This window comes from Antechinus flavipes, chromosome 2 (genome assembly GCF_016432865.1).
Source record: "Antechinus flavipes isolate AdamAnt ecotype Samford, QLD, Australia chromosome 2, AdamAnt_v2, whole genome shotgun sequence".
In the NCBI taxonomy this organism is placed as follows: domain Eukaryota; kingdom Metazoa; phylum Chordata; class Mammalia; order Dasyuromorphia; family Dasyuridae; genus Antechinus; species Antechinus flavipes.
The window spans coordinates 631,171,528-631,184,208 of record NC_067399.1 but is presented as its reverse complement, the minus strand read 5'-3'; positions in this window follow the sequence as shown (position 1 = coordinate 631,184,208).

Genomic DNA, 12,681 nt, shown 5'->3' with positions numbered 1-12,681 from the left:
TGTTTGTAATATTTATGCTTTCTTTGTTCTGCTGAACAGGATTTCACCTGTGTAAAAATATCCTGTAGTTTGTTGGGGGGGGTGCAGAGTGCTTTGCTTTGGGCTCTGTGCCCCTGCAGGGATGGGAGCCTGGGCTCTGAGGACTTCTCCAAATACTTTCCATTTCTGGTTTTTGTAGCTGCCTCAGGGAAAGTCAGAGTCAAAGCTGAATCCAGGTCACTAAGCATCACCATTTTCAAACCTCAGACCCAGGTTGCCAGCTTCAGCCCCGCAACGAAAATAAATATCCCATGGTTACTGCTGGCCTTGGCCGGGGAAGGCAACCGTGCCCGGGTAGAGGAAAAAGCCTGTCTTCCCCAGCCGCCAGGCCAGCTCCCCAGAGCTGCCTTGCCCTCCAGAATCTGGCTGACTCAGTGGAACAGGGATGCTTTCGTGACCTTTCCCTTGATTTTCCTGGAAAGAACCTCTTGGTTGTCGGGGCTGAGGAGAGGAGGAAACATGCCTCCAGCTGCAGGCGGGCCGTGCCAACTGCTTTACTGCCACATGGCATAAGTTCAAACCCTAGTGTATCACCCCACTAACTTCACCACTGCTGTTTTTTTTTTTTTTAATTTTCCCATCTAGTGACTCCTAGCCCATTCCTTCCCTAGTTTTCCTTGCCAGCCATAAACCTCACAGTCAAGGAGAGAGATCCCAAGAGACCACATCAATGGGGGTCTCACTGCAAGCCTTCTGCCTGATCCCCGAAGTGAATGCTGGGAAGTGGCAAGAGGCATCCCTGAATCTTAACCCTTTGGTGGCTGGACTCTCAAGAGATCATAATAGAAAATGTCACTGTCCCACGACTAATGTCCCCAGGCTTTTTTTTTGTTGTTGTTGTTGTTTAATAGATAGGCTGGGCCAGATGGAAAAGTGAAAGAGGGAAGGTTTCAGCTGAAATCCCTTTAAGCTTTCTTATCAAAAGAAAAGGAATGAGGGGGAACCAAAAAATTAATAACAACGGCGAACAGGCAGAGCTTAAGAAAAATGTGTCTTTTATGGATCCAGCTATTAAAAGTCCACTTAGGAGACTGACAATTGGCTGAGATTTGTTTCACTGTCTGCCTGCTTGGGAAGGAATTCTTTGCTTTGGTCTTTGAAGGGAAAGTTCACTCTGGTGACTTCACCTCAATGATTTTTAAAGGTTTTAAGGGGTTTCTGACATCTTTATGCTCATATTTTAGTGAGTTCTCATCTGTATAGATCTCAGCTTACATCAGGGGTCAGTTCCAAGGACCAGTCATATTTCATAGATTTCACAGGCTTGGCCATATTGGAAACAAGAAACTGTCTGGTGCATAGGAACCATTAAAAACAAATGTTATGTGTTTTCGTTCTCTCTCACCTGCCAAGATGTTTCCTTGATGGGCTTGGCCAAGAAAACCATTACAGATGAAGATTAGATTAAAATAAATTGATTTAGAAGTGACACAAAGCCTTCTCTGGAGGGGCCAATATATTTTATATATGAGGATGACATGCATGGAAATGAGATACTACAAGAGGAAAGGAAGGTTTGCCCCTGGCGTGTGTAGCCATGGAGATCTGGTGTCCTCTTAGGTTCTGTGGGCCAGGTGAGCTAGCCCACCCTGGGGGGCCATCCCCATTGGAACTTGCCCTCAGGGAAAGGGCCAATGGGCTCTGAAGGCATTGGCCTGTGCTGTATTTAAATAGGAAGCCTGGTACAAAAAAAAAAAAAGTTTAGGATTTTGAGCTGGGAGAGATGGGTTTTAGCCCTAATCCAATTGCTAATTTGCTGTAGGATGTCATAAGTAACATAAGCTTTCTAGCTTCAGTTTTCTCACATATAGATTGAAGATATTGAGAGTTATTCTGTCAACTTCATAGAGTCCTCAGGAGAAATTCATGAGAAATGAAGCCCAGATTTGGAACTGGAGGAGACCAGTGAGGTCATCTTATTAACCCTCTCATATTACAGAAAGAACTGAGACCCAGAGAAGTTATAGGAATCATCCTCCTAATTGATCCTCCAGCTTCAAATTGCTCACCTCTCCAAACCATTCTCTGCAGAGAGAATGATTTTCTTAAAGTATAGTTCTCATACCTCTACTCAATAAACTCCAGTGTTTCCCTTCTTCCTTTAAGCTCAGATACAATTGCTTCTTATTGGAATTAAAAGCCCACAACCTGGATCCAACCTACCTTTCCAGCCCTAAATTTGACTCCTCTTTATTCATTCTTGGCTTTCTTCCTGTCCTTTGCACATAGCTGTGTCCATTACACCAGCTGTGTCCCATGCCTGTGATGTGGAGCAGGAACTTTAAAGAGCCCATCCTATCTCCATTGTCAGGAGTGATGTAGAACTTTACTGGATCCCATCGTATTATCATGGTCACACACAAAGGCAGGCCAAATTCCTGACACTGTTTCGTTAGCGTACCTAAAGTCATCTTAACTCCTTAAGTCTCATCAAGCAGTTGGACAAGACGAGTTTATTCTCTACTAGGACCCACCCTAAATTTTCCCCAACTCATAAGGCCCTGCCCTCACTTCCCTTCACTCTCTGACTTTTAAAAAGCCCCCTCACTCACAGGCCATTGCTAAATCATTGTTTTATTTTGTCTGTGAATTTTTTCATGACAATAAAAGGATCTTGTGACTATAATAATGCCTGATGTGAATTCTTAAAATTTCAAGTTTCACTGGAAGATCAGTTCAAATACTAATCTATACATGAATGCTTTCCTCATCTTCCAAGATGCTTCCCAGTGTTCAGCACTGTGCCTGGCACACAGTAGACACTTAATAAATGCTTATTGCTATTTATTGTCTCTCCTCTCTCTCTACCCACTTTAATTTGGTGGATATCGATGTAAGGAAGGGTATGATTAGGAAAAAGAATGAAAGCCTTGTGCCTTCTATCTTTAAGTTAAACTCACTTTAATGCTTTCATTATACCGGCACCTGTAGAGTCCCAGAGTTTAAAACCCTTAGCATATACACCAAAATAATTGAAAATTCTAGATGGCTTGAAATGAAACAATTCACTAGAAGTCAGGCTTGCCAAGAGCAGGCTTTTGTTCTGTGGTTTCTATCCCATGAGCCCCTGTAGACTCCTGAGATGCCTTAGAATTATACGAGTCCATGAATCCATATGTATACAGAACATTATTTCTTTAAAATGGTACTATCATGTAGTGATGAGGGGAGAGGAGGAAAGAGGGAATACAAACTTGTTTTAATTAAGAAGGGGACTTTTCTTATTTGGAGATTTTAGGAATGATGATGAAAAAATATTGTATTTAAAGTCAGAAGACCTCTGTTTGAATCAATATCAATGAACTAGATTTTACTTGTGTAACCTGGGGCAAATAATATGGTCCCCTCTGGGTTCCAGGTTATTAATTTTTAAGATAAGGGTTTGGGGGCAGCTAGATGGCAAGGTAGATAGAATATGGAACTAGATTAGGAGGACCTGTGTTCAAATCCAGCCTCAGACACTTATTGGATATGTGACCCTGGGCAAGTCACAACCCTGTTTACCTCTAAAAGTAAATATAGTAAAAATAGTGTTCCTATGTATAAAGTAAACAGAGGGATGTTTGTTTGTTTCTTCAGGCCATAGACTTTTAATAATGTAGTTTGAAATGGCCCAAAGTGATATAAGTGAACAATTAATAAGTATTCAAAAATACTACTTGTCACAACTGACTTAATGTGGAAACTCTCTTGTTCTTTTCACATTAACTACTATTGCCAAAGGATTGTAGGGTGATGAGTGTTATTCTTAAGGGATTTTATTTTGTTTTATATTTTCCTTTCATATATTCATAGTTCTATCGTTGGAAGGGAGAAGAGAATCTAAGAATTCCATTTACAGCTGAGGAAAGGGAAGAATAGAGAACTTAAATGATTTCTTGGTAGCTAACCACAACTTAGAACTCAGGAGCTAGTCATCCTGCAGGGACCAAAGCAAGGAAGGAGTCAACCCTCAGAGATATGTCAGTGGAAGGATTTAAATTAATCTTGTGTTGACACACCCAAACCGTGTTCATCATGGCACCTCCCCACTGCCAAACCTTCCCTAGGTCTGTCATCATGCTAGAGTTCAATTTCCATCTTCTCCCCCAAAAGCACAGCTCATTGTTGAGAGATGCCTTTGGTGGGGCTCAGATTCAGCTGAAGTGGCAATATTAGAACTTCCTGAATATGTTTTGGCCATTCACTAAGGCTGTTTAGACTCCATTTTTCTTTAATGGCCTTGTATCATCTCATAACTAATAACTAATAACTAATTTTCTGGAAAGCTCAGTTAAAATGCTATTTTCTTCTCCTCCTCCTCCTCGTCTTCCTCCTCCTCCTCCTTCTCCTTATCTTCCTCCTCCTTCTCCTTATCTTCCTCCTCCTCCTCCTCCTCCTCCTCGTCGTCTTCCTCCTCTTCCTCCTTCTCCTCCTCCTCCTCCTCCTCCTCTTCTTCTTCTTCTTTTGCTCTTCTTCTTCTTCTTCTTCTTTTCTTCTTCTTCTTCTCCTCCTCCTCCTTCTCCTCCTCCTCCTCTCCTCCTTCTCCTCCTCCTCCTCCTCCTCCTCCTCCTTCTCCTCCTCCTCCTCCTTCTCCTCTTCTTCCTCCTCCTCTTCTTCTTCCTCCTTCTCCTCTTCTTCTTCTTTTGCTCTTCTTTTCTCCTCCTCCTCCTCCTCCTCCTCCTCCTCCTCCTCCTCCTCGTCCTCCTCCTCCTCCTCCTCCTCTCCTCCTCTCCTCCTCTTCCTCTTCCTCCTCCTTTTTCTTTCTTATCACTGTCAAGTGTTTGAGGTCAACAGAAACTTGAAGTTTTCTCCTGACTCCAGAGCCAATGCTCTATCCACTGAACTACCTAGTTGCCTCAGATTCTTGATTACCAAGAATAGACCAGAGACCCTGGTTCTATAACACACATCCTCAAATTAGGGATGCTGAAAGAAGACTTTTGTTTTTAAGGGAGGGTCAGTAAGAACAGGTTCCCATTCAATTTAGTAAATGTATATTAGATGGCAATAATTTTCCTGCTCATTTCTCATCTGGTGTCTTCTGTTCTCACACTCAGATCATACCCTCCCCCCATCCCTGTTGCTTTCTCTGCCCTTCCCCAAACCTTATTTATTTTTGAAGGCTCTTCTCAAATAGTGTGGCTCAGTGGAAAGTCTCCAGGATTTAGAGGAAGAGGGCCAGCTACTAATCACCTGTGAGACTTAAGCCAGATCATTTAACCTATTTAGATTTTTTTTTCATATGTAAAAGAAGGATTTGGATTAGATCACACCTGAATTCCTTCCAAGAATAAAAATCTATGCTCTAAAATCTTGCCTTGCTTGAGGCAGTTAATGGTACAATAGAGAGATCAGATCCTGAAGTCAAGAAAAACTGAGTTCAAATCCAGCTTCAGACAACTAACCATGTGTCCCTGGACAATCATGGTTGTTTTCTGCCTCAGTTTCCTCATCTATAAAATGTGGATAGTAGCACCTATCTTGAAAGATTTTTTTTTGTGTGTGTGTGAAAATACTCAACACAATAATGCCTGGTACACAGTAGGTATTCCCCCCCTCACCCCCACCCCAAGGCAGTTGGGGTTAAGTGACTTGTCCAAGGTCCCAAAGCTAGGAAGTAGTAAGTTTCTGAGGCCAAATTTGAACTCAGATCCTCCTGACTTCAGGGCTGATGAACAGTAGGTACTTTTTAAGTGGTAATTTCATTCCTATATATTTCTAGCCCATATTGATCAGATGAGATAATGTATGTAAAATGTTTTGTGACTATGCCAGTGTTACATTAACACTTGATATTTAAAAATTTGGTTGATATAATAAAAAATTTTGGCCACAGCAACCTTCAAAAGCCAACCTATTGAGTTGTGGAGGGGAAGTGATCAACACTGTTGGCAGGGAAACCTGATATTGATGAAAATATTGATCCTTGAATCACTATATTATTTATTACAATTAATGCACTCACAGTCTTTGGCCATTCATAGGACTTTTTCTGGACCACAACTTATGCAATGGTCCTTTATTCTTTAGGATGCAGTAATTGTTTCTTGGGTGTTGTCTTCCTGCTTAGATAAGTTATCCATCACTGGACAAGTGTGCTCAGTAATAGGATACTGAAAGTCTGATTACTGGCTGTAAAGCTGATTATGCAGAACATGTCATTAATCAAATCATTCAATAGGCATTTATAAAATACTTACTATAGTCCAGAGGTGCAGTGAATAGAATGCTGAGTTCAAATCTGGTCTCAGACACTTACTAGCTATATGATCCTAGACAAGTCATTTAATTCAGTTTTCCTCAGTAGTTCCCTTATCTGTAAGAAGAGCTGGAGAAGGAAATTGTAAAACACAGCAGTATCTTCTCCTAGAAAATCCCAAATGGGGTCACTAAGAGTTAAACATTACTGAAGAAAGACTACATAACAACAACTATACCTAGGCAGGACTACAAAATAAAAAGTGGAATAGATCCTACCCACAAGAAGCTTACATTCCATTGGGTAAAACAACATGTATACATATGTGTGGAAAGGTGAAGAACTTACAGATTAAGCACATATTGATCAGAGACTGTTAACTAAAGTAAATCAGGCCTATAGGCCCCAGTCACATGATTTTTAGATAAGGCCTGGACTGCATTCCATTGTCCAAAGAAGGGATTATGTGGCCAAAGCTGTACATCACCTTGTCTACTGCATTCCACTGACCAAATAGGGGGATAAAAGTGACCAATCACACCATATGGAGGTGGGAGTTTGGAGGTTCTTTGTCTGAAATGTATAAAAGCTGTGAACATTTTCAAAGGAGTGGCTCTCTCCTGCTGTGAATTTAGCTCACAGACCAGGATGGGGTCCGCTTTTCCAGATTCTAATAAATAATTCTGCTTTCTATGAATGATCTCTGTAGTAGTCACTTTGGGTAGGTTTTTTTGTCGCATACACATATAACTATAAACAAAGTGTGTGTGTGTGTGTGTGTGTGTGTATACACAAAGGGTATATATATATGTGTGTATACACACACACACACATACACACACATATATAAGACAAGATAATTTGCAGGCAAGGAGAAGGAGGCACTGGGGAAAAAGAGGGTCATGACAGACTTTCTATAGGAAATAACACAAGTATCACAATAGATAAAGAAGGACAACATTTTAGGGATTGAAGAGTAGGAAAGAGAAGGGAAGAGAAGGAAAGGAAAAGAAAGGAAAGGGAGGGAAGGGAAGAGAAGGAAAGGGAAGGAAAGAGAAGGAAAGGAAAAGAAAGGAAAGGGAGGGAAGGAAGAGAAGGAAAGGGAAGGGAAGGGAAGGAAAGAAAGGAAAGGAAAAGGAAGGGAAGGGAAGAGAAGGAAAGGAAAGGGAAGGGAAGGGAAAGAAAGGAAAGGAAAGGAAAGGAAAGGAAAGGAAAGGAAAGGAAAGGAAAAGAAAAGGAAAAGGAAAAGGAAAAGGAAAAGGAAAAGGAAAAGGAAAAGAAAAAGGAGGGAAGGGAATAAGCACTTATATAGCATCTATTAGATGCCAGGTACTCTTCTAAGCACTTTTCAAGTATTATTTAATTTCATACTTACAAAAGTCTGAGAGGTAAGTGCTGTTATTATTCCCATTTTATAGATAGGGAAACTGAGACAAACAGGTTAAATGACTTTTCTAGAGTCATGTATCTAGGAAGAATCTGAGGGCAGGTCTCCCTGACTCTAGACCCAGAGATGCTGTCTTAGGTGCCCAAGTATGAGGACAGAGTGTCTGACTACTGAGGCATGTAAGGCACTCAGAAGAGGTGACAAGCATACTACTGGGATAGCTAAATGAAACTACAAATAAGGTATGTTGACTTAGGCTTTTATTTCAAGACTTGGATGGAGACCTGGATCTGAGTTCAAGTCCAGACACAGACACTTATTCCTTAAGTCCTGTTTGTTGAATTTCCTCATCTATAAAATAGAGCTAATAACAGTATCTACTTCCCAGAAGTTCTTATGAGGAACAAATTAGATAATAATTATTAAGTTCTTAGCACTATACATGGCACACAGTAAATGCTTAATAGATGTGTATTCTCTTCTTTTCCTTCTTCTAAGGCACTGAAATTTAAAAGGTGTGGACAATCCTTACAATTCCCTGGCAGTGAAGAAACAAGTGAGCTCAGCATCTAGTTAGCAAGAATAACTGGTTCAAATAGGAAGTTTCAGGTAGTCCCCCTCTCCTATCCTATTAGCAGTCTTTATCCTCTTTTCTTAGCATATCCTCCAGCTTGTCTTGTAACTTTGTTAATTATGGTTCTTCTCCCAACTCTCATCTCTGAGAGGAACAATAGCCAGGAATACAAGCAGTACCCCTCTGGGAGACTAGAGGGTAGCATCCTAGACCATCACAGTCAAACTCTCATATCCTGTACTCTGACTCTCAGAGAAGGTGCTCTGGCCTAACCAGGGTATGCAAGCATTGGTGGATGTACACAGCTGATTGCTTATTCTTTTTCTACATTAGTTACTAGTGAAGCCCCTGGAATTTTACTCTGGTATCTGACCCATGGACAGTTTTTTCTGCCTCTGTACTATTCCTAACAATAGCAACATGCAACTGATGAATAAAAGTAATACACACAAATATATATATATATATATGTATATATATATACATAATATATATATATATACACACATATATAAAATATAAAATTATTCTATATGTACACAGACACATAAATGTGTGTGACACACACATTATGTGTCTATTCATCACACACATTTATGTGTCTATCTATGTATCTACATATATATACATATTTGTAGCTAATAGTATTCATCTCTAGGAAGGGAAGAGAAAAGAAAAAAAAGGAAATTTACATGACAACTTTATTATATATTTGAAAGGAACAGCAAATTGCACACAGTAGATTTGTAGATTCATGTGCAATCATTTTTTTCATTATACCAGGTTAGGAAGATGTTTGTTTTAGTCCATAAATTAAAAATAAAAAATATATATTTTAAAAATAGCAGCACATTCTTATGTAGCTTTGTATGCTTTGCAAAGAGCTTTACAAATATTATTTCATTTGGTTATTACAACAAACTCATGAGATAGGTTTTTACATACATTATTTCATTTGATCACAACAACCCAGCATGGAGAACTATAATAGAAGTGGGATAAGTGAAACTTTGTTGCAGAGAACTGATATTTAGATGAGGCAAAGAATTTTAAATAATGTTTTAGAAGGTTACAAAAACTTTAAAATTGGTTACCTTTATACATTATTATTACTTTTATGTCTTTAGCAGCATGGACACCAGTTAGCAAGAATTATTAATTAAACTGGAAAACTAGCAGATGGCACATTTCCTAGGCTGCATGCAGACCAGGTTATTTCTTCTCTGAATGGTGACTTCATGAGCACTGGCTCCCCGTGTCTTGGGTTTTTTTTTTCCTCCTTGCCAAAGGGAAAGAAGTCTTTTGGGATCTCATCCCCTATGATTGATTTGGGGGTATAGCAAGAGCAATCTAGGTTCTATTTCCTACTACTTGCCTTTGGTGCCAAAATTGCTGGTTATGGCTCTGACAACAGGCTCTTACAACATATGTTTCCTATGCTAAAAGTGAATAAACTGGGCTTAAGAAAGGCTAAGTGACTTACCCAGAGTGACATAACTAGAAAACATCCGAGGTCTGATTTTAACCCACATTTCCCTGACACAAAGCTCCTTCCAATACGTCCTGTGGCCTTTTCCTGGTATAAATCAATATCTGCTAACATTTTAGTGGAGGATTAAGTGACAGCTAGCTGAGAGTAAGGTTTTATGGGCATGGATGCTTTAGGGAAAGATGATGAGGGCGGGGGAGGTACTGGGAGAGAGAAAAGGGGGACTGAAAAGAAGGGCAAAAGGTGCCAAAGAAGCACTCCACCTGCTTGCCAGCTTTGCCAAGGACAGGCCTTGCCCTGCCAGATTGACATTGGACAGACCTGCTAGGAAGATAGATTCCAAAATCCATCTTCAGCTCCATCAGTCTCCTCGTCCAGATTTCCTGCTATGGCCCTGTCTCATCTCGCATGAAATGCCCCCATAAAATTCCTGGAGAGCCTTCCAGGCCATATGCTGATCTTCTGCTCACATGTCAAAAGCGGTGCCACTAATAATCCCCTGGGTTTGCCTCCATATGTGTGTTCCTCTGACTTGTGGATTGGCAGCTGGGACATCCGTGTGCCTGGGTCTGGCTGATGGCTGCCTGGCAAGCCTTCTTACCACCCCTGCAGACTGGAAGGGAGGAAAGGATGGAGGATTAAGGCAAAATATGGCAAGGAGGAGTCTCTTACTTCAGCAGAAAAAACACCTTTGTTCTCATGAGCCTATCCCTGGTCTGAATGGAAGAAACGTGTTTTTTCCCTTTTTCTATTTTTTTTTTTTGCTTTTGCACCTGAGAAATAAGGGTGTGTTAATATTCTCCAAGATTTTGTGGCCCCCACAGCTGTGCAATCCAAGGTCCATACCTCCTAGCTCATCAGCTGGTTTACAGTTTGTTATGGGGGAAATGAGCCTTATTCTTTGCTGGCATCTTTACATCTTGCTCTAGGGGAAAGTCAAACCACTTCTCCCACTCCAGAGCTTCCTATAGTGGTTGCTGTAGCAACGGTGACATGAATGAAATGGAAAGATTCAATCAATTTCCATAGACTAGAAGGCTAGTTAGCCAGTTTTTTTTTTTTTCCTGAGATATATACTTGCTATGTAAAAGGTGATATCCTGAAAGGAGTCCCTCTTCCTTCCTCTTTGCCAATTTGGAGCCCATGCTTCTAGCTTCTAGTGCCTCCTCTCTTCTCCAAATTGCTTTGCATTTACTTTTCTTATACTTGTTTTTATATGTCTGCTGTATATGTCCCCCCACCTCCCCAATAGAAAGTAAACTCCTTGGAGACAGGAAGTATTCCATTTTTGTCTTTGTATATCCAAAATCCAGCCCAGTATCTGGAATGTAGCAGAAACTTTAAATTCCAGGTTTAGCTGAAGTCCTGCCTTCTTCCTGAAACTTTCCACAAATTTTCCACAAAGTAATCTAGCCTAGCTGAAGAAGCTAGTTATCCTCAGACACACACACACACACACACACACACACACACACACACGGAAACATACACCATCATGAACCACTATCACCTCAACCAAAACGATTCCCCACTTCCTAATAGAATCACTCAAGGACCCTGTGCCCAAGAATAGCAGTAACCCAATACCAAAAGCTTATCTTCAGTACCATTGACTCAATATCTCCACCACCAAACACAGCAACCTCTCCAGTCCAACTGCCATTATTAGGAAGCTAAACTCAAGAGTACAAAGAATAATAAACCTTACATCTGTAGGCATTAACCAGAAAAGTAATCGTAGTGGAGTTGGGATCTGGCAAGTTTTCTGCATGTGTCACAGCCCCCAACTCCTTAGCAGTCATAGATACTAAAGACGTAGAAAAGGTAGTTTTCAACACTAAAATCTGTGGCACTGTCAAATAATTCAACATCAGAAACAGATTAAGTTTTATTTAGAAAAGTAACACGAAAAGAGATACATTACCAACTACTTCACCACTGTACCTTAAAGACCACTGTGTCTATCTGATTGGCTGTTGAAACCCTTTACATGACTTTTGCTCCCCTTTTATTAAGAGAATTCCTCAAAGGAAGGGACTGTTTTTCTTTTTTCTTTATCTACCAAGCACTTAGTACAATGCTTAGAAAGATAGTAAATGTTTAATACTTCTTTTCCATTTATTTATTCATTTTTAATTATACTGGCCAACCTTAGCTCCCAACTCTTCCCTGACCATTTTTATACAATTTATTCCCAATATGTAAGGACACTTTTGAATATTTTGTTCATTTAGCACCCATTTGCTGAGCAAAGTCAATGAAAAAAGATATTTTGGCCCTTGGCATTTGTTTTTGGACATTATGTTATTTCAGAGGCATGATGGGCTTGAAGAAGAATTTGTTTTTGAACCTTGAAATGTATGAATTGTTTGGCTGTGGCCACAGCTAAATGGTACTTTCTATATTTATGAAAGGATGATCAAAATACTTCCAGAATTTACTTTTCAGAGTCCTTATGAAGAAAATAGTTGGTAAACATTAAAATATTATCAGCAAGTGAGTTATTTATAGAAAAGTTCCTTTTACGGGGGGGGGGGGAGAAGAGTGTTAATTTGTGAAGGTTTGACTGGAATTGAGCTGTTTTGCCTTTGTGAGATCAAATCTGGATTAATGTGGAAAGGTTTTGATGTCGCATTCAAGAAGGGACATTGGCAAGTTGAGAGTATCCAGAGAAGAGATTGATTGGATAGTGATGGAGTCCTTGCCATATGAATGCCGGTTTAATGAAATGGGAATGCTTCACCTGGAAAAGATTAGACTTAGAGGACCCCTGATATGGGTATTTGAGGAATAGTAATGTTGCTCCAAGCTCATTCTTCTAGCCTTCAATAGCACATTTCCCAGATGAAGAAACCAAGGCAAAGGTTAAATGCCCAGTTTTATTGGGCAAGTTAAATTGTCCAGTATTACATAGCTAATAAGTGTCTTAGATTTTATTTGAACTCAGGTCTTCTAGACTCCAGATCTAACACTTTCAGCCATGTATAACATAGTGACCATGAGTGCAGAGA